This window comes from Larus michahellis, chromosome 12, assembly GCF_964199755.1.
Source record: "Larus michahellis chromosome 12, bLarMic1.1, whole genome shotgun sequence".
In the NCBI taxonomy this organism is placed as follows: domain Eukaryota; kingdom Metazoa; phylum Chordata; class Aves; order Charadriiformes; family Laridae; genus Larus; species Larus michahellis.
The window spans coordinates 1,915,994-1,935,484 of NC_133907.1; the positions used below are offsets into that span (position 1 = coordinate 1,915,994).

General features: G+C 42.8%; 1 protein-coding gene across 3 annotated transcripts in view; it reads left to right on the forward strand.

Moving 5' to 3' along the window:
- Positions 1-19,491, forward strand: part of CDH4 (cadherin 4) — a 455,155-nt gene that overhangs the window by 106,327 nt on the left and 329,337 nt on the right. The window contains exon 1 of one of the 3 annotated variants that reach the window (XM_074604744.1): positions 1,855-1,872. The exons of the other annotated variants lie outside the window; for them this stretch is intronic. The gene's annotated coding sequence lies outside the window, so the exon portion shown is untranslated. Of the gene's footprint in view, positions 1-1,854; positions 1,873-19,491 lie in introns of those variants that run through there. 3 annotated transcript variants of the gene reach the window in all.

Genomic DNA, 19,491 nt, shown 5'->3' on the forward strand with positions numbered 1-19,491 from the left:
ATAGTATGTGTTAAACACGCATCTTCCCTATCCATCAACCCACCTTTCCTTCCAGTTTCTGAAAGGCTACCCATACTTTGTTAACCCAAAAGTGCACGATGTTTTGAGTTAACATAAATATATACATATGCTCAGTGTAGAAGTGAACAATTCCATAAGACGTAGATTAATTTTTTTGAAGCTCTGCATGCTCTGTGTGCTTCTTTGCCAGCTTTATCTGCTGAAGAGTTCGGTAATCTAAGAGCAACAAGTGCCAGGCTTTGGGTACATTTTTTTTTGGAGCTGAGGGAGTCAAATTTGAATGTATAGAACAACACGGAACAACACTGTAATGTGCTGTGATTCAGTGCATATCAGTACGTAATTACCTCTGAGAAACCACTCTTAGTATGAATTGAACAATACTTTTACAATGTTTTATTATATTTAGTTCTCTGTAGCGCGTGATGCTTGCAAAGGTTAATTGGTTTGTGTAATGCTAGAAACTACGGTCCGTGATACATCTACGAATGTGAGTTAGCACGAGAGCTGCAAGATGTTCCTACCAGCTTTGCTAAGGATCTGATAGCTAATTTGAATGCCTCAGTCATCAAAAGGAGTGTGGAATAACTCTGAGTTTAATCAGGAATCTCTCTAGAGCAGAACCAGACAGTGGAACCAAACTAGGTCGGGTAGTTTCATGACATAGATTTTCATTAGGTGGAGACAGAGTTGTTACCAAAGTAATTTCGTGAAGAACAAAGTCCCCAACTTCAAAAACTTGGGAACACAGCAGAAAAGAATGATACTTTCATCCAGGTCATGCATTTTTACATTTTTCCCTATTTAATAAGCTAAAGCCTGGAGATGTAGATTTTGGTGCATGTGTTAGGCAAGTCCTTGGAGTTACTGTAGGTCTTCAAAACACGAGGGGTTTGGTTTTAGTGGTTTTTTTCCTTTAACACTGCTTCACATCTAAAGGTTGTGCTTCCAAATCCCCCGTGAAAGCCAAGAGAAACTTTGATCATAGAGAGGGAGCGTTGGCAGGGTGTTTGCTGAGGGGGCAGAGTGGGCGTTCTGCGGAATGCGGAAGTGAATGAAGAATATTCAGGGGACAGACTTTTTCTGTCTTGTTTAAATGGGAAAACCCAGCATACTAGCCTCCAAATTTTAATACCTTTAGATAAAAGTTAATAGTGTATATGTCTGGAATATGCTGGGGTGCTCTCCTGTCCGCTTACCTGGTACAACTGAGATCAGAGTCCCGGCAGGCGCCTCTGCTGGTTTGAGGACCCTTCTAAATTAGGACAATAATTCTCCTTTTTCTTCAAGAAGGGTTTTCAGCTGCTCATTGCTGGCTGCGCTGCTTTAGGGTAAGGCAGTGGGTTTGGCCTGTTTGCTTGCACCATAACGCCTACACCTTTCAGTATAACGCGGCTTTAAGCTGCTGCAGTAGCTGGTTGACTTGCTCTGAATTTAAGACCTGATTCTTCAATGGCTCTTCTGGCTGGTTTCAGTGGGGTTTCTGAGCTAGGGCAGGTTTGGGAATAGGCCTGTGGGACATTCATCAAGTGGTGAATTTTTGCAAGAGGCTTTGTAAATATTGTGCACGTCGGCATCCTTTCTTCCCAAACTTAAATGGCAACAAGTTTGGCCTGGCCACGTGTTGTAAAGGAGTCGCTTCTTCACCAAGATACTTGTGCTTCTCTACCAACAGAAGTATTCGTTCAAAACTGAAGGCAGTCACGAGGCCAGAGACGCTCAGTGCAGTACGCAGTACTCGTTCAGGTACTGAGATAGCATCGGAACAACGCTAGAGGTTTCCAGCGCTGCCCAGGCATGGATGCTGCTATTAAAGGAAAAGTGTCCGAGTGTGACTGCCTTTGATCCAAGGTTGGTGCAGATCTGGTGGAACTGACAGCCATTTAATAGGAAGCAATTGTGTTTGATTCTACGTGGCTATTTCTTTGCTTCTTTTATCTTAAAGTAATTTAGAAAAGAATTATATGAGTAACAAGTGTGCACGTCACAGTGGTTAGCACGACCTCAAAGGCACGGGTCAGTGATTGCATCTGCAAGCTCAAAGAGAAACTTGAACTGTCACTGTGCGTGTGAGTACTGTATAAAATGTCCTAATATAAGCTAGGAATTAAAACCTACTGTTCTCTAGGCTTAGGTCTACTTTTGGAGTTGTTTGCTCTAACATGAAGAGCCGTGTGTTCTCAGTCAAGACGTGCCATGAGCATTGAATCGATTTTCTGCGCTGGGCGGGGTGTCTGGTCCTGGTAACTTTTAGGCAAAAAGTCACCTGCTGCGATTGACGCGATACACGTGCCTAGTTCTACGCTGTCTGCAAATCTGTACTTAAAGGCACCTTTAGGCAGTACTTTTACAGTGAATAGGACTTAACTGGGCAAAATGTGCTAAACTTGCCTGAACTGGGGGAATGACTTTACTATTTTTACCATTCTCACGCCATCGTTACGGTCTAGTGTTTCCCCTTCACAAATGAGAACAGCAGCCTTGCCTCTGACCTCCGGTAACGTATATCGTAAAGGCTGCCTTTATTACGTGCCTCTCAGGAAGACCTCATTCCCTGGCAAAGCTGTTCTTTGGTGACAGTTCAGGGGAGTGTTATAGATTCCCATGAAACTTATCAAATGGGTTTGGTAATCCCACTGTCGGAGGCTGCGTGAGCTACTGTGGAGCACGTACTGAATAGTCCATTCGTTATTATATAAACTCTGCTACAATAATATTAGTAAGAAAATAATCTGGATAAAGTCAAACATTGCTGGGTCCTGTTGTAATAGGCAAAACGTGCAACGATCAGCGTTGGGATTTGGAGGAAAGGAAGCTTTGATGGTAAGTGCTGCAGGATTGAGATGTTCGGCTCTCATTGGGAGCACCTGGCAGTAAGTACTGGTCCATCCCCAAGCGCTCTAAAAAGGAGGAAATCAAACCAGAAATGCTACTTGTGTGGAGCAACATTTCTTCATGACCACATGTATTTTGAAGTGATGGGCACAGCTTATTTCTGCTTCCAACTGCATAATTTTATAGCTATTTCCATATAATTTAATATTGCAGAACTTTATGGAGCAGCAAACCAAGTAGGAACCAGGTAGAGTAGAGCACCTGACATGGAGCACAGGCAGCGGGTCTGGACTGTACATTCATTCTGCAACAGGAATCTGAATTTCCCCTTCAGCTGTCAGTACCTTGTTGGAAGAGTGGCCAAAGCCAGTAAGATAGTTCATGAATATGGGCTGTGCTGAGGATTTCCTATTGTTGCTATTTTAGTTTTTTTCATGAATGTGATGTCAGTTAATCCAAGCTATATATAGTCTTGGGAAAATCACTTTATAAGCTGTCTCTGAGTTGCCCCAATTTTTATAATATGGGAAATATGTTCCTTCTTTCATAGAAATATTGTGAAATAATTTTTTTTTTTTATACAGCAGTTAAGAAGGTATAAAACACTTCTATGTTATTTTGGCATGATTTATTTTGTGAGAACAGAAGAATGCAGTATGAGTAATGAATCAGGGATTGTATTGACCAGACTGTCACTGTGATGACCTATTAAAATCCAGGATATTTTATCATTCTCTTAAATTGGATTAAAAATCTATACACAGCTAAGGATATAGTTATTAAATATTGTGCTCGTAATACTCGTACACCTGAACAGCAGTTGCGCTGGCGGTCACAGAACTGCGGAGCAGTCGAGGCTGGAAGTCACCTGTGGAGATGGTGTAGTTTCTTCTTAAGTTTAGATGGAATTTCGAGTATTTCAGTGTGTGGACGTTGCCCCCCGCTGTGTCACTGGGCAGAGAGAGCCTGGGCTGAGGTGCAGCCTGGGGTGCCCAGAGCCCTCCCGAGTAGCATCGGTGCAGCTGCACTTTGCCGGTTCCACCTCTCTAATCCATTATTCCCTGCAGACAGTTCTAGTCACAGACCAAGTTACATTTGATGGCCTGGGCTGTCAATATTAAGTGTCGAGACACTAGTAATAGTAACTTTTTCACTAAGCTCTGCATTTCTTGGGAAAGATTTTCTATTGTGGCAGAAGTGCCGGGCATGGAAAATCCTGCTTCGGTAAGTCAGAATGAAGTTACTGAGGAGTAAATCTCATTTAATGCCTTGAAACGTAAGAGCACATTCCTATTTTGATACACACGAACAATAAATCAGGTCTCATGAAGCTGTTATCTGTCTAAGAATAGCAAAGTATAAAGAGAACCAAAATGAATTCATATTGCATATAGATTTAAGTGTTAGCCCTTTCTCGTATCCAGGATCTTTTTTCCTTTACAGTGTAATGACTTCTCACAGTTTCACAATAATCAGTTATTATTCTGGAAGACCAGCAATACTGCTTACAGCTCATGAAGTACGGATTTGTTGTTTGTTTCCCTTTCACATATGCTTGCTTTAGGCTTTGACCCAGAAAATTTGGGGCAAGAACACTGTCTCCTTGGGTAGCTGGAGTGCATCGAGCACTTTTTTTTTATTGCTATTGGTAATATAAACAGCACCTTTTGCTTAGCTGTGCCCAAATACCCGTTGTTCATCTGAACAGGAAACTTCTTAATTAAACTCCTGAAATAGCTCGTGTCTTGGTTGTCTCCGAGCTCGGTAGCAGCTGTGGGGACTCCAGGACGGAGAGGAGCTCCCAGTACAGGCTGGGGTCAGGCTTGGGTGCTGGGCTTGGCTTTTAGCACCGTCTGGAATTTGCATCGTGCCTGTGATAGCCTTCATCCTTGAAAACAGGAATCAAGTCGGATGCTGATTTTTCAGCAGGAGAAAGCTAAGTCTAAGTTCTCACATGTTTAAATTCCCATTATTTGAGGCAGTTGACTGCCTTCCCAAGTATTTAAAAATCACGCAAAGGAAGATGCCAAGTAGTTTAAAGTTACAAACACCTGGATGCCAACGTCATGGTAACCAAGCCCCTTTTGATACCCTGCTTGCTGAGATCTTTGTAGGTCTTTTTGCTTGGGCTCTGCTTTATATAATTCATGTGGAAAGCAGAACACAAAAGAAAAGATTTCACAAAATTAACGTCTCATACTAACAGTAGGGTAGGGATGTGTTGTCCTCCATGGCATCATCTGCTGCTGACATTCAAGCAGTTCTAATTACTTTAATGACTCCCACAGGTCCCCAGTCTAACTGCTGGATGATGCCTGAGGATGCTCTTCATAGGTGGGAGAATAAAGGCGGGAGCAACCAGAGAATGAACTACTCTTCTTGTGGGCAAAAAATGTTTTCCTGAAGGTCTATGGAGTTATTAGGCCAGACACTTTCCTCTCTCTTTGCCAGTCACGCCTCCTCATTCTGCTTCTGGGGAATGCTGCTGTCTCTGAATTACTCTGGATTTCAGAATCAATGCAAATTCTCTGCTGTCTTCTGTTCATTTCTTTTTTTAATATATATATATTTTTTTTATTTTTTTTTTTTTAAGCAAGTCTGATTTTCTCAGAATGTTTTTTTGGTGGAGTTAGGCTGTAAAGTTTTCCTGTCAAAGCACATAAAACGTCTTCATTTCTCATCCCGTTTTTATATGGTGAGCTACAAACACCTGAGTTTATTTGATTGTTCCATCTGCTGGGAGAAGATTGGCACGTTTTCTTGGGATCACAGGTACGGAGTTTTGACTTCCTCCTTTTCTGTGATCTTAGACAGTGCTCACTTTCTTGAGATGCACCTCCATAATGGAATTGTACATTATTATTGGTGTTCTTTGATACAAAAGAAATTCAGTACCTCTAGGGCTATAAATATCATTGATTCACTGCAAAGAAAGAAAGATACTGCAATATTTTTTAGATTATTAAGACTTTTCCATTTACTCTCTGATGGGGAAGAGTTATGAATTTGGTAATCGTTATGCCCTAGGTGTCTTAGGTTAAGCAATCAAGACCTCTCTTTAAAACATAATTATGATGGTTTTCAACATTTCATTCTTTTTTTTTTCCTTTTTCACAATATTATCTTTTAATGCCTCGAGCATTTTTTGTTTACTGTTTCAAAGAACCGCTCCTGTGGCCTGTGTTGCAATAGAGGAAAGTCTTAGTAGCTGTTTGGCAGGTTATGTTTCTCACCTGCAAAGCTTTTATGGAATTATTGAGCACTTCAAGATGTTGTAGTACAAATCCAAGCTTGCAATAAATGTATGGATTTCTTTTTCCGTGCTGAATGACTGGGAGGAAAAGTCTCAGTTGTCTTCGTGTGGATTTCAGTTTCTTGACCAGCTTGCTTTAAAAAAAGAGGAAAAAATTAGAGAAAAAGAGGGGAGAAAAAAAGCTTATCGGGGATGCTAGCTTGAGTCTTACACAATTGATGAGTGTTTTAATCAGTGATACAGAAGTGCGTGAAGCAGAAGTCGAACAAAAGTTCATGTGGGTGTTTATACATCAGTCAGTAATGCATATGGAGATAAAATAAGGGAAGAGATTTGTATGTGTATGCACATAAATTCTATGTAAAATTGAAGTTCTGAATATCAAAAGTGCCTCGTTTTTAAATTCGCTTACGCTTCTACAGATTGTGATGGGAAGGGGTGACCTGCGGTGCAGGCGCCTGTCCGCGCAGAGCTGACGGGTGCCGGGGTGCGGTGCTGCGCGGGGACGCACGGTGCCTCTCGGGTCACTGCTGCGGCTCCTTCCCCGTTTTCTGGGGACAAAGGTGCAGATATGGAGAAGCCTGGTGACAGTCCTTGCCTTCAGATACGCCGCTGTGCACCACTCTTGTATCCAAGTCTGGCAAAACACAAAAGTCCTGTGATGATTTATTTAATTTCTTAAACTAATGCTTGTGAAGACTGGGCAGCAGAGAGCTCTCGGGACGGAACTGGTGGGGCCGAATCAACTTTCCATCACATCTGCTGTGCTCCCAGTAGTACCTTTCCAACCAAATTAACTTCCATAAGGAGAGGCTCAGACGCAGAGTAAACAACAGTTGTGAGACACATGCTGTAAAGCCACCAGCCTCCTTTGCTTTTAGAAGTTCTAGAAAGTTTTTTCCGTGGTGGGTGTGAAGCACAAGTTAAAGCACGTTAAATGGTGTGTGGAGTTGACATTCAGGAGAAAAACAGCTTTAAAGCTAAAACGCAGGAGGGTGACTGTGCTCTCCCGTGGGAGTGTTCATACTGGGGATTAATGTGCTGTGACTCCTGCGCGTTGACTGCACGCTGTTCCTGGATTTGCCTCCGCTTTCCAGAAGGTCCTTATGTTGATGTGGCCTTTGGTCCTTCTCCCGATGCCGCCCGCAGATGTAAAGCCCCACCTTTCCATGGACAGACCTTACTCCACACATTTGGGACTGTGTCCCCCTTACCTGTCAGTCACTTAACGACCCTTTCAAATTGTCTCTTCAGTCCCGGTTAGACAGGGCAAAGTCCCGTGGCCTGTTTTAGTATTTAGAATGCGAAACCGTTGTTCATCACTGATGCTTCATTTCCTGCGGAACGCTGTGCCTCGGAGCCCTTTCATCTGCTGGACCTGCTGCGTGTGAGGATGCCTCCGCTCCGCGACCACACGCTCCCCAGCAGCCCTGTTCCTGGGCCGGGCTGATTAGGTTAAAAGAACATCATCCAGAATGTGATGATGATTCAACATTTATGAGTTTTATCCATCGCAGGCTAAACCTATTCTCAGCAGGATATTTGGGGGTAGAGCGGGACAGTGAAAACGCTCTGCTCCGTTGTGTTTCTAATAGGTTTAGTAATGCTCAGTGGAAACGGTATCTTCAGTTTTCTTGGTACAGAGTGCTCAGTGCTATAAAGGCAATTAATTGCCTGTCTGATGTGCTTACTGTACATAAAAATCTGCTGTTTAATTGTGAGTATGAAACTGTGACTGCACAAAGGATCAATTTCTGATTTCCTGAGATATTTAATGAAAGAATGTGTTATGAATAGGAAAATAAGCCTGCAGTCGAGCATTGTATTTCCTATTTTAAAGTAATTGTCAAAGTTATGAAAATATTTATGCAGAAACTAGTGTTTTAGTTGTCTGATTACGTAAAAAATTGTGAACCTGTAGAATTTAATAGTAGAGAATGAGCTCTTTTTTTCCCCTAAGAGATCCACCAGCTTTAGACACGTTTTCCAATTAATCTAATAGAAAACATGAGATACTGACACCATCTCAAAACAGGTGTCTAATTTAGGAGTCTGTTGGGAGCCCAAGTTCTGTAGATAGTCCATAAAGTTTCCAGAGGACTCTAAGTCATTGTTCGGAGGCTGCGGTAGCTGGGTGGGGGCCGGGGTTCCTGCCTGTGCCTCTAAACTTCACACCCCATAGAAAGGTGGAATGATCTTCGGTGTGCCTGAAGCGACCTCCTCCGGTTTTGTGTCCGTATGGAAATATAAATGATTAATAATAGCGTTTTAGCTGATGGTTGGAGGTAAAATAAACATTGTTTTAGAGCATGATAGTTAAATCTGAAAAAATTATTTGATATATGACAGTCTGTTTTATAAAACTGAAGGCTAGGTTATAATGGGATTTCACAAGAAATTTGCAAGTGATACACTAAGAATTAATTTGCTGCTAGGTCTGAGGATGGAGCAGTTCCAAAATTATTAATAAACATTGAGGGGAAAAATGTTATTTGTAGCTTCTTTATGATCTAATTTTGAAGGAGAATGTAATCCTTTGTTCTTTTTAGTTGTACTGTTTCTGGTGGTAGAAATCTGTGGGCGATTAGTGAGCGTAGAACTAGATCTTGATGGAATTGGTTTGACCCAGAGCAGCGTGAGTCAAGTGTGGAGTCAACTGAAAGTACTGAAAGAACTCAGGGACATTTGTGACTATCCGTAAAAGAAAATGCGTATGTTTATCCCAATTAAAACTCCAGAAATAAATAAGCACTTTAGGCACAATCTCATTGTCGAGTTTGAATTTGGCCAAGATGCCAGGAGTTGACAGCCGTGAGTTGGAGATGTCGCAGGGAATTAGTGGCAGAGGGCGAGGAGTTCAGGTCTGTGTCCCAGGCGTGGGGCAGCCCCGACGGTGCCACCACGGCGACTTCTCCTCCATCCCTCTCCTTCATCAGTGCATCCTGAAATAGCATGAAACAGAATTTAAATAATCTTCAATTACCATTATTTTAAGTGCCGCTAATGCCACCATTTGAGCCAATAAGATGAAATAGTTTCTAATTTTTCTGGTTAATACTTTCCTTTTGATTCCTCTTGCATCAAAGCCTGTTCTACATAAAATAGCTCTTGAGGAGGGTGGTGCTGCATTATGAGGTATCACAGAGCTTTGGGTACTTCATCTTCAAATCTTTAAGGAGGAAAGAATTTTTTTTTTTAGCTTCTCTGTAGGGGCAATCTCTGCCATAGAAAGTCCTGTTTTTAAGAAATAACAGCAGATATCTGTGCTAATACTACTGTGTTTGCAAATGTTTTTTCACAGGCTGGTTCTTTGCAGTTATAGCTGTCTCCCAAAGAGCAGCTCAATTACAGAGGATAAACTGGCAAAATTCATTTTTAATGTGATTAACTTTGGCGAGAGTTTTATTCTTTAGCAGTGAAGTGAGCACCTGCGTACTCAGGGGACATATGTCTCAGCAACACAATTTTAAAGTTTGGTTCTCCCCCTCCTCCCTGAAAAATGAGGGAATCAGTTTAGTGCTAAGGATCAGAGGTTTTCTGGGATGATTTCTGCGCTCTCCGTTTTCCCCTCTAGCTGTTTGGTTTGGTGACGGCGCAGGTGTGCACGTCTTGGGCCCACTTTAGAATTGCAGCATCAATAACATCCCAGGTGCCTGCGGCTGAGTCCGTGTGCCGCGGCCACCAAATGCAATTCTGACTTCTCTGACTAGTGCTGCGGTTTCTGAACGAGTTGGCGTATCCTTCCCAAGCATTTTCACTTGACAGCTGAGAGTGGTTTGAAGTTTCGGATGCAAAATCTAACCTGCGTGTTCTGGCGTCTTGGCACATGAGACACGAGCTGGCTTCTGCCTGTGCCCAGCCCTGCCGGATGCCCGATCGTCAGTGCGTGGCACGCGTTCAGCTGCTTGCCTTGCTCTTCTTGATGCCGTGTTTCTGTGTGGTGCTGGTTGGACTGGGCAGGACTCTGAATACATTCATATTAAAGTGTGTGTGCTCCAGGAACCAGGGTTCAAAAGGTCCCAGAGAGACACGGGTAGAACAGGGTGGAGTTGTTGTAATCCCAGTCAACCCAGGCACTAAGTGCTTTGAACCCGAGGCTGCGTGGCTTTGGCCGCGTTCTGCAGAGCCTGGCTCGGCTCATCTCTGATAGACGCCAACAAAGTATTGTAGCGTTGTATCTGTCTGAATTCTCAAAAATAGGCTTTTTTGCATCTGTGTGTGTAATGAAGCAAAGTGATGTATAGCAGAGGCTTTATGATAGTTGTTTAGACAGGATGATCTTTATCCATGAAGATAAGTTCCTTTATACCAATTAAAAAAAAAAAAAGATAAACACTGTGTTTTGCTTAAGCAGTACCTAGGAGTAATGCTGTTCTCACGGTTGGTTGCTCAACTGTTACGGTGATGTTGGGTTATTACTGAGCAAGACTGAAGTAAGTACCAATGGAGAATTAGCCAGTTGAGCTTAATAACCGAGCATTCCGTATTTGGGTGGGAAAAGGCATTCGCAGCGCTTTTAGGAGAAAAAAGTAAATTAGATTTTTATTAAGAGATTCATCTGTGTCAATAGTTATATCCTACAAGATTTTCTGTCGTAGTGGAAACTAGTTGTTTCCAGACCCAGCTCCAGAAGCTCTGCCTGGTCTTCCTGTCCCCTTGGGCGGCCTCACCAGCCCCGACAAACCCGTCCACCACGAAGGGGACCCATCATTCAGCTTTCCTCCAGCTAATTAATACAGCCCAATGCTGCTGGCTTTGGAAGGAGCAGGAAAATGAGCCTCTTCTTTTTTTCCTCGTAAGAAAAACTGTTGAATACTTGCATGCCGGCTATTTTTTCATCTCCCTGTGAAATGCAGTAATGGTATGTTGTGTTGCCCTGCTCTACAGAGTCCCGTTATAATTTGGCTTGTTTTTGTAGCATTTATCTCTGGGGATCAGTGGGAGTAGCTGTTGCAGAATGTCAGCACGGTGCTCCGAAGGGACCTGCTCCGCGTGCACGTTCCTTGGGAGGATGTCTTCATCTCCTCCAGGGGCAGTGGTGAGGAGAGCTGAGGGGTTGTGACTGACAGCTGTGGTTTTCCCTCTTTCCTTTTTTTTCTTTTTTAAATAAGATGTTGAAAAATTAACATTTCTTTAGGCAAAGAGGAAATATTTTTGTAGGTTAGGTGGAAAATTGTGGGTTTGTAGCTGTCAAGTAGTTTGTTATTCCCTGGAGGAATACACGGTGCGTGGCACCGATCCCCAGGGATGCTGCAGTTTTTCCCTCATTCCCTGCCCCTGTTTCTCGTCCTAACTGAAAATTCTGGTCAGCCCGACCCATTTCTGACCAGAAGTCTTTATGTGATTCGGGGACAAATTAATCAGGCATTATGTATAAAATGTCAGGACTTATAAAGTAGTGAAGTGCTCCTGAGCTCATTTATTACCTTCCTCAGAAGAGGAGAGTGCCTCCATCGCTGCTCCAGTGGGGGCCGTTTTTTAGGCTTTGCTCCGTCTTGGTACGGGTTGTCCCCTGGAGGCTGAAGACCTTTCAGGACAGACACAAATCCCAAGTACTTTGTTCGTAACGGTTGCTAAGCCTTTACTGTTACAAAACGAGTTTAAGGAGTTAGAAAGGATTCGTTTAAGATGTTTAAGATCTATTTGTTTTCCCTCAAGTCACTGCAGGTTCAGAGAATGGGTTAGTTTGTGCTTGGTTTCCTGGCAGGAACGTATTTCCAATATAATCCCACATCTCTGTATGTCCCTATGTCCCTGTCATTTGAATTGTGCTCCACATCATCTCAGACGTGGGAGCAGTTGATGCGGATCATTCCTCTTGACCCCGAACACGTTTGTCCCCATCAGTTCAGTTCATTTCAGAGGGTGATTCCCTTTTGGCTGGGAATGAGGTGCCTGAAAGCTTTGCTTCCCCCAGTGCTTCTAGCAGCTGTTCCAGATGCCAGAGCACCTTTACAGCTGCCTCACCCGCTGTTGTGTGCTCCTTGTCTGAGCTGGGTGCGTTAGTGGAAGGACAGCTTGAAAAATGCGGGGTACAAAAAGTGGTTTTAGTTGTTATTCCAGTTGGTGGGAGTTGGTCTCCTTGTGTTCTGCTCTCCTGACCTCTTTTATCCCGGCAGCAGAAGCAGTCTGACTTTCTTAACGTGAATCATCCGATTCGTTGCAGTTGTTAGAAAAGAGATTGTGCGTTTCAAGGTGTGCAGGCAGCAACGTTGCCTAGAAGCTCCCTTTTAGCAAAAATGAGAAATTCTGTGAACGTGGGATGCATTAAAAATTTAAGATGCAGCCAGCATTTTCCATATTGTACATACATAAAGGAGCAGTATGAGCCTTTGCTGGGGGATCATGTCTTTCCTACGCAGCTGGTCTCCTGTGTGTGCCTGGACTCCAAAAGCTTTCCCGTCCCTGCCTGTTAAACTTTGCCTTAGCAATCCACCCCAAACCGAGCGCTCCTGGCATCTCGTGGGTAATCCTGGATGCTGCGCACAAATCCTTACGCAAGTTTTCAGTCTGACGAGTTTGAGTTCGACCAGGCGGATTTCCGAGAGGTGTTCAGCACCATTTGTATCGCTCTTGGACTGTAAACTCAGCTCAGATGTTTATCACTGGCATTTTCAGACCGAGCCCGCTGTGTTCCACACAACTTCTTCTCCTGATGGGGTTTGTCTCAATAAAACTTCACGCTTAGCAGCTTCTCTGCTGGACAAGGATGGGTTTGGTTTTTCGCTTCTGAGTCTGTGGTCAAGCTCTGTTGGAGAAGAAAAAGCTTGAAAGTGGCACCTGAGTCCTTTTTATAAAACTGTAAAGAGGGGACAAAATATTTATCAAGAACTGAATTTTTCTACAAAACACAACAGCTTGCGCTTGCTTTTCACGCTGTTACCCATGCTCTGGTGTCTGCTCACTTCTGACAGCCTCAGTTACTTTAGCAGGGAGTGAATCTGTGTTGGCCATCCTTTGGTGAATGATTTGAAGTCCGTTCAGAGAGAAGAAAAGGCCAGGTCCGCTCTGCCTTTTTTTTTTCCTTCCCTTGTAATGCAGAGCAGCGTGTTCGGGCTTCCTGTGTTGGGGCGACAGAGATGTTGGAGCTCATCCTCTGCGGTCTGGTAGGACCATGAAGCACCATAGCCATGCTGGGAAGTGGGGCCAGAAAAATTGGGACTGGCATCAAGCGGTGCTACCCACGGGTCAAGGGTTGGTGGGGACGTGGTGCAGGGCTGAGCCCTTCTGCCGCCTGGGGCAGGGGCGAGGGCGGCTGGGGGACAGTCCTGGGGACAAAGCCAGGCTGGGCGGCGGTGGGCGGCTTGGGCTGATTGAGGAGGTTGGAGCAGGGCAAATTTCTGGGTGCAGAACAGCGGAGGAGACAACTACCGGAGCCAAGTGAGGTGTTAACGCGAATTAACCAAAAGAGAACCCGTCTTTGGAGTTGCAGATTTCTGGCTAATTCCAGTCTCGGTTTCCTCTAACCGCACATTTCCCAGCTCCGCCGAGTGCGTGAGGCCGTTCCCGAGGGACCCGAGGGCTGCGCCTAATGAATTACAGGCCCGCTAGGCTTCTTAGTTTCTGTTTAATTTGTTTTCCTTTTGTAAGGTGAATTTCCTTTGGTTTTGGCCAGTGTCTGGAATGAAATTTTTTTTTCACTGTGTGCAGAGCATTATTTTATAAAGTCTCTAAGAGGATTGGAGTATCAAAGCTCTGGATAAATCTTGCATTTGAATTTTTGTGACTTCTTCACAAATGTATCATTATTCATTTTCACCTTTACGGGTGTTGCTTTCTGTATGAAATGCAGAATAACCAGCTGCTAAGTGAGTTTCAAATGGAGCTTTTCATTTTCTTCTGAGGAAATAAGATGAGCTGTGGTGGTAATAGATCATCTGTACAGGAGGCAAATCTTTTATGAGCATGGTGTTTTGATGGCAAGTATCAAAATTATATAAAAATAAGAATACGTATTGCAGATAATTAGTTCCGAGATTTTGTTTTGGTTTTTTTGATTGTATTAAACTCTGTCTAACTTGTACATGCAGAGATGAAGAGATGCTTGCTGTAGATTGTCTACTGGAGTTTCACCCAAACTAATTGTCAAATCACGGGGTTTATCAAGGGGTAGGCGTAGAACAGAGAGAACGCGAGCCCGTTCTTGAAAGCAAATTCGCCCAACTCCAGCTGCCTTCAGCACCAGGGTGGAGTGTGCTGGGCACCCAACAACTCTTGTAGCCAAAACGAGAACCGGTTTTTGTGACTATTTGTCCCGCTGACCTGGCTCTAAACCTGTCCTGTCACTTCTACGCCCTTCCTGAGCCCCTCAGCCGTCCCCCGCAGCTCTCGGTTCCCTTTTTCTGTGTTTTCGCTGAGGGACAGAGTGGGTCCGGTGGTGGCGAATCGCTTGTGGTGCAACGGGGAGGCCAGTGACTGTGTGGTGGGTCGGGAGGCGGCGGTGCAGGCTGTTGGCACGGGCTGGGAGCGGAGAGCTCTCGCGTTAAGAGACTAAAGGCTGAAATACGCTTCTTACAACCACTGCAAAATTTTAGAAGCTGCTTGGATGCAAAACTGAAACAAATATTCTCTAGATGATGCCATTTCATGCGTGTGCCCCTCTCTAATTTGTTCATTGTAATGTTTTTATTTGCCAAATAATGAAAAATATTATTGCCTAAGTTGAAAATGAAAATTAAATTTCTGATAGGATATACGGGAGTAATAAAGAAAAAGAGAACATAAAAAGGATTCTTCCATGATAATTAAAAATTATAAAGTCATTATTTAAACTTGCTTTCTGAATTACAGAGAGAATTAAACTGCTTGTTTCAGAGCAGAATCCTTGTGGCATTCCTTCATTAAAATTCTACATTGTCAAAACGGATAAAAATGCATATACAATGACTAATTTTTTTCAAGCCTTGCCTCTGCTTTGGGCCTTATCTCTCTTCACAACAAAGCTCACCTTGAAGGGACTGAAGTAATGATAGATATTTGCTGAGCTGGAAAAAGAAAGAAGGGAAAAAAGAAGCATCTACTTTTTGCAATCTGTGTTCTTTCCCCTCCAGATACGGAGAAGGAAAAGACCTGTGGGGAACTAAAGCTCTCATGTACCATAAAGTGGTATTATAATGAAAAGTATTACTTTTTATGGCATCTCCACAGTATTAGGGAAAGGCATTTTTCTATAAATGTTAATCTTTAATCTTTATAAATTGCACTCTGTAAGACTAGAAGGTCTGTAAAGCATTTGTCCCAAAGGCTTGAGAGGATAAAAATAGTACTGCAGACTTTCTTTTTTCTTTTTTTCTACTTAGAAATATTAGCTTGTTTGGGGGAGAAATGCGTGAGAGTGATGTAAGCTGTTAGGCTTCCCTTCCAGGTAGCCCTTAAGCTGATGTTCAACTTCACGTATCTATTCGAGTCCAGTTGAGTCACTGGGACTTAAGTCTGTGCTGAAATTCAGCCTGGAATAGGAGGATTAATGAATGGGAGCCACAAGCGCTGAGCCCCTCTCCCAGATTTCTGCTAGCTCTAAGCACAAGGTAATTTGGGCACATGACATGTCCTTGCTAACTGACGTTATGGGAAGCTCTTCCCAGGTGATAACAACAATAAACAGATTTGGCAGATAATTAAAACTGGTTTATACATTTTCTGCCTTACGAGATTCTTCCTTGTTCTTCTTTCCAGTGAATTTTCTTTTATGTTTTATGCTCTACCTCGTTACACTCAGCCTTTGCTCCGGGTGCTGTTTCTGAGCCTGCTGATCATTGCTGGGACGAGGCTGCCAGAGGTGGAGCTGGTGTTTTAAAATGACTGAATTGGGTTGCACCCGGAATTCACATCTCAGTATTAAAGTTTTACTGTGCTATCAGCTTGCCTAGTGTACGTGGATTTGTAAAAGTCTGGATTTGGGGCTTGCTTTTCCAGCTGGTGAACAAGGGTTGATTAAACCGAAGTTGGGAGTATTAACAAAGCACTGCTGAAAGTTGTGATAAGCATCAGCAATTTCCAGTTTTGTTGAACTTTATCAAATTGGTTAGGCATTCTGAAAAATACGCATTAATGGTGTATTAATACTTGGTATCTGTTTATCAATGAAACCTTACTGTAGTGAAGTATTTATGATATGTAGTTATAATCTATAATGAAAGTTTGTCCAATGCAGTCTCATCATTTAAAAAGCAAAACTTTCCCAGAAGTTTTCACTCTGCCTAATGTATCTTTTTATTTTTTTCCCCACCCTCTAGGTAAGTGTCTCCATTCTGAAACTGCAGGAAAGTTCTCTGAATGGCGAAAAGTTGGATGCCTGTTGGACAAGTGAATCTCCCTTCAATTTTGGTAAAATCTGCCACAGATTTGCAGTGCTTTCTAAGTTTGCAAGAATGTTTTTATCTTCTTGGCATTTTCCTGTATGCCTAATGGGTGATGGGTTCTTGAAGGAGGAGCTACAATCATGTGCCAAATAAATTTTGAATTTAGATTCAAGTTTGAGGCTGACTATTGGTACAGACTGAATGGAGTAAGAGTGAGAATCACCTCCCAGCAGGAGGTCCCCTGCTGCAGTGTGTGGGGTTTTTTAATATTTACGTTTTTCAAAGTTGAGACTCTCGCTTATACGGTTGTGAAGATGACTACAAAGTCACGCGAACTGTTAAATTGTGTGTGAACGTGCATACATAGGCTGAAGCAATCTGTTGCTTTGTTCATCTCAATGGATCCACAAAAATATAGTGTAAATATCTATAATTTTAACTTTCACGGGTTTTTGAGCCATGGAAGGAGGATTAGAGGCTGTCAGACTATTTCTCTTGTACGTAGTCTGGTTTGCAAAGCACTTTGGTGTTGGTAGCGGCAGAGACTGGTTTTTGAACAGTGCACCAGGAGAGTGTGTCTCACCTCCCCGGAGACTCAGCCCTCCCACGGAGTAATGAGGTGGCTGGGTTGGCAAGGGGGAAAATCATCCTGGCGCAGTGCTCTTACTTTTTTTTTTTGAAGCGGGAATTACTCCAAATCTGGGAATTCTTATTTTTCCCCTGAGAATGAAGGTTTTTGCTCATCCAGGTCCCATACACTGAAAGCCCTGGTGCTCTGGTTTCACTCCTGAACCCAGGTCCCCGCCGTTCCGGAGCAAATCCAGTTGCACTGTGTTATTTTCTGACTTAATTTGAGTGGCTGAGCTACATCTGGCCTCAAGATTGAAATATTGAGAGTGTATAGGGGGAAAGAGGAAGAGAAGAGGGTTTTGTTTTGTTTATTACGTAAGGTTAAGAGATAAATGCACTTGTTCAATGCAGATGTAAATTGTAATTGTGGCTTTATGGTGTATGTATTAGAATAATGACCTGAATTGATACTACAAATATAATTACATTGATTCTTTACTGATGGCTATAAATAGTGACGTTTCCCTTGATCTCTGAACAGAGTTAGTTATAAAACACATGCTCCACTTTTATATTCACACACTGCATTCTCATCACTTTTGTCTCTTACTCCCCAAGGGCTTGATTTAGAAGAAGTGTCTGATTTAATGGAAAAAATGATGAAACAACACAGACAGCGGTTCAGACCATTCCTAGTGTAAAAGAAGGTGTTTCTTTTTGATTACGTTCCTCAGACTTCATTGCTTATGTTTTAGTATTTTGCTTAAGAAAAATACGACGCCAGGCTATTTTCACTTTTTAAATTATTTTAAAGCGTGTATCTGCTTTCATTGATCTCGGAAATGACTGTTACTGAAGTAGAGCTATTGCGCTGATCTGATTTAACAAATCATGCTCCGAACTTCCCACCAGGTTACCAGACTGGAAAGAGCTTTTATTTGAAAGGGCAGAAATTAGACACGGGAACCTCGGACACTGCAGTTTTTACTAGGGGCAAATATATATGTCATAAAAATAAGAAATAATTGTTAGGAAGATTGGTTGATATTACTGCTTTTAATGGAGCCTCGTGACTTCATTTCAAAGATTCAGCAGAAAACCCTCCAACTTTTGCCTAATGTTCTTCCGGGTAGACATCGAGAAAAAATATTCGCAAATAAGTGGTTTAAAAAAAATCATGGAATCACAGAATGGATTGGGTTGGAAGGGACCTTTAAAGGCCATCTAGTCCAAGCCCCTGCCATCAGCAGGGACACCTTCACCTAGACCAGGTTGCTCAGAGCCCCGTCCAGCCTGGCCTGGAATGTTTCCAGGGATGGGGCAGCCACCACCTCTCTGGGCAACCTGGGCCAGGGGCTCACCACCCTCAGCGTAAAAAATGTCTTCCTTATATCTAGTCTGAATCTTCCCTCTTTTAGTTTAAAGCCATTACCCCTTGTCCTATCGCAACAGGCCCTGCTAAAAAGTTTGTCTGCATCTTCTAAGCCCCATTTAAGTACTGAAAGGCTGCAAAAAAAAAATATAGATTTCATTCAAGAGTTTAAAATTACTTCTGTTCACTTTTCTTGTTCCTTAGTCTGCGCTGCCGAGTTGCGGTTGTATCTCTGGAAACAGTTCCTGATTTCTCTCTAACATCCTCAGAGTCATCATCCCGAGGATATTGTGAAATGAGACCAAAGTAATTGTAACTGAGATTGCTAAATACGCTGTCAGTGCGGAGATTATACGTGTGATTGTTCTGGCAGTCTGCTGTGATCAAGCCACCGTGGTGTTTATCCTTATTTAGAGAGGAGGTTTTCTGGAATCTTTATTTTAGCAGGCTACAAAAGAAATGATTATAATGTCTTGTTTAAGGAGACAAATGCCTCTGACTGCTTAAACACAAAACAGTTTTGTGTACCGTGCTCAAAGAAGCAGTAAGTCAAGACAGTTTTCAATCTCAACAAGAAAAATACCAGTAATGGCATCATACTGAAATATTCTTAACATCCCCCCTTTGCAAGAGGTGCCTGTTCAACTTGTAAGAAGCAGAGCCAATAAAGCTGGTGTTTGGGTGAGGCTTCTGTGTAATCTGGGTTGTACATAAAGAAGTAAAAGATAATGAAATATTTTTTTCCCCCACAAAATCTGGAATAACATTTGCCAGTGTCTCTCATTAGGAGATAGCAGAGTAAAGCAGAGCTGTCTTGATTATAATAACCATCTTTCAGATAATGCGGCATTACATTAGCACTTTACAGTTGTTTTGTAAGTAGATTTGCTTTATTTTCAGTTCCTAGCAGAAGCCAAATGAAAGTGGCTTACGCTTTTGACCATAACAAAGAAATTCCACCCAATCTCCATGTTGGGTTTCAGCTGCCGCTTTTGGGAAATGTCAGGTAGTTTGGGGCAGATGTTACTGGTAACCAGCAGCCGGGAAGAGGGAGCCCGGCAGGACCCGGTACCTCTAGAAAAATGGACATCTTTGTTTTTGGCAGGCTGGGTGGCGCGTTGGGCTAGGAAGTTTGCTAA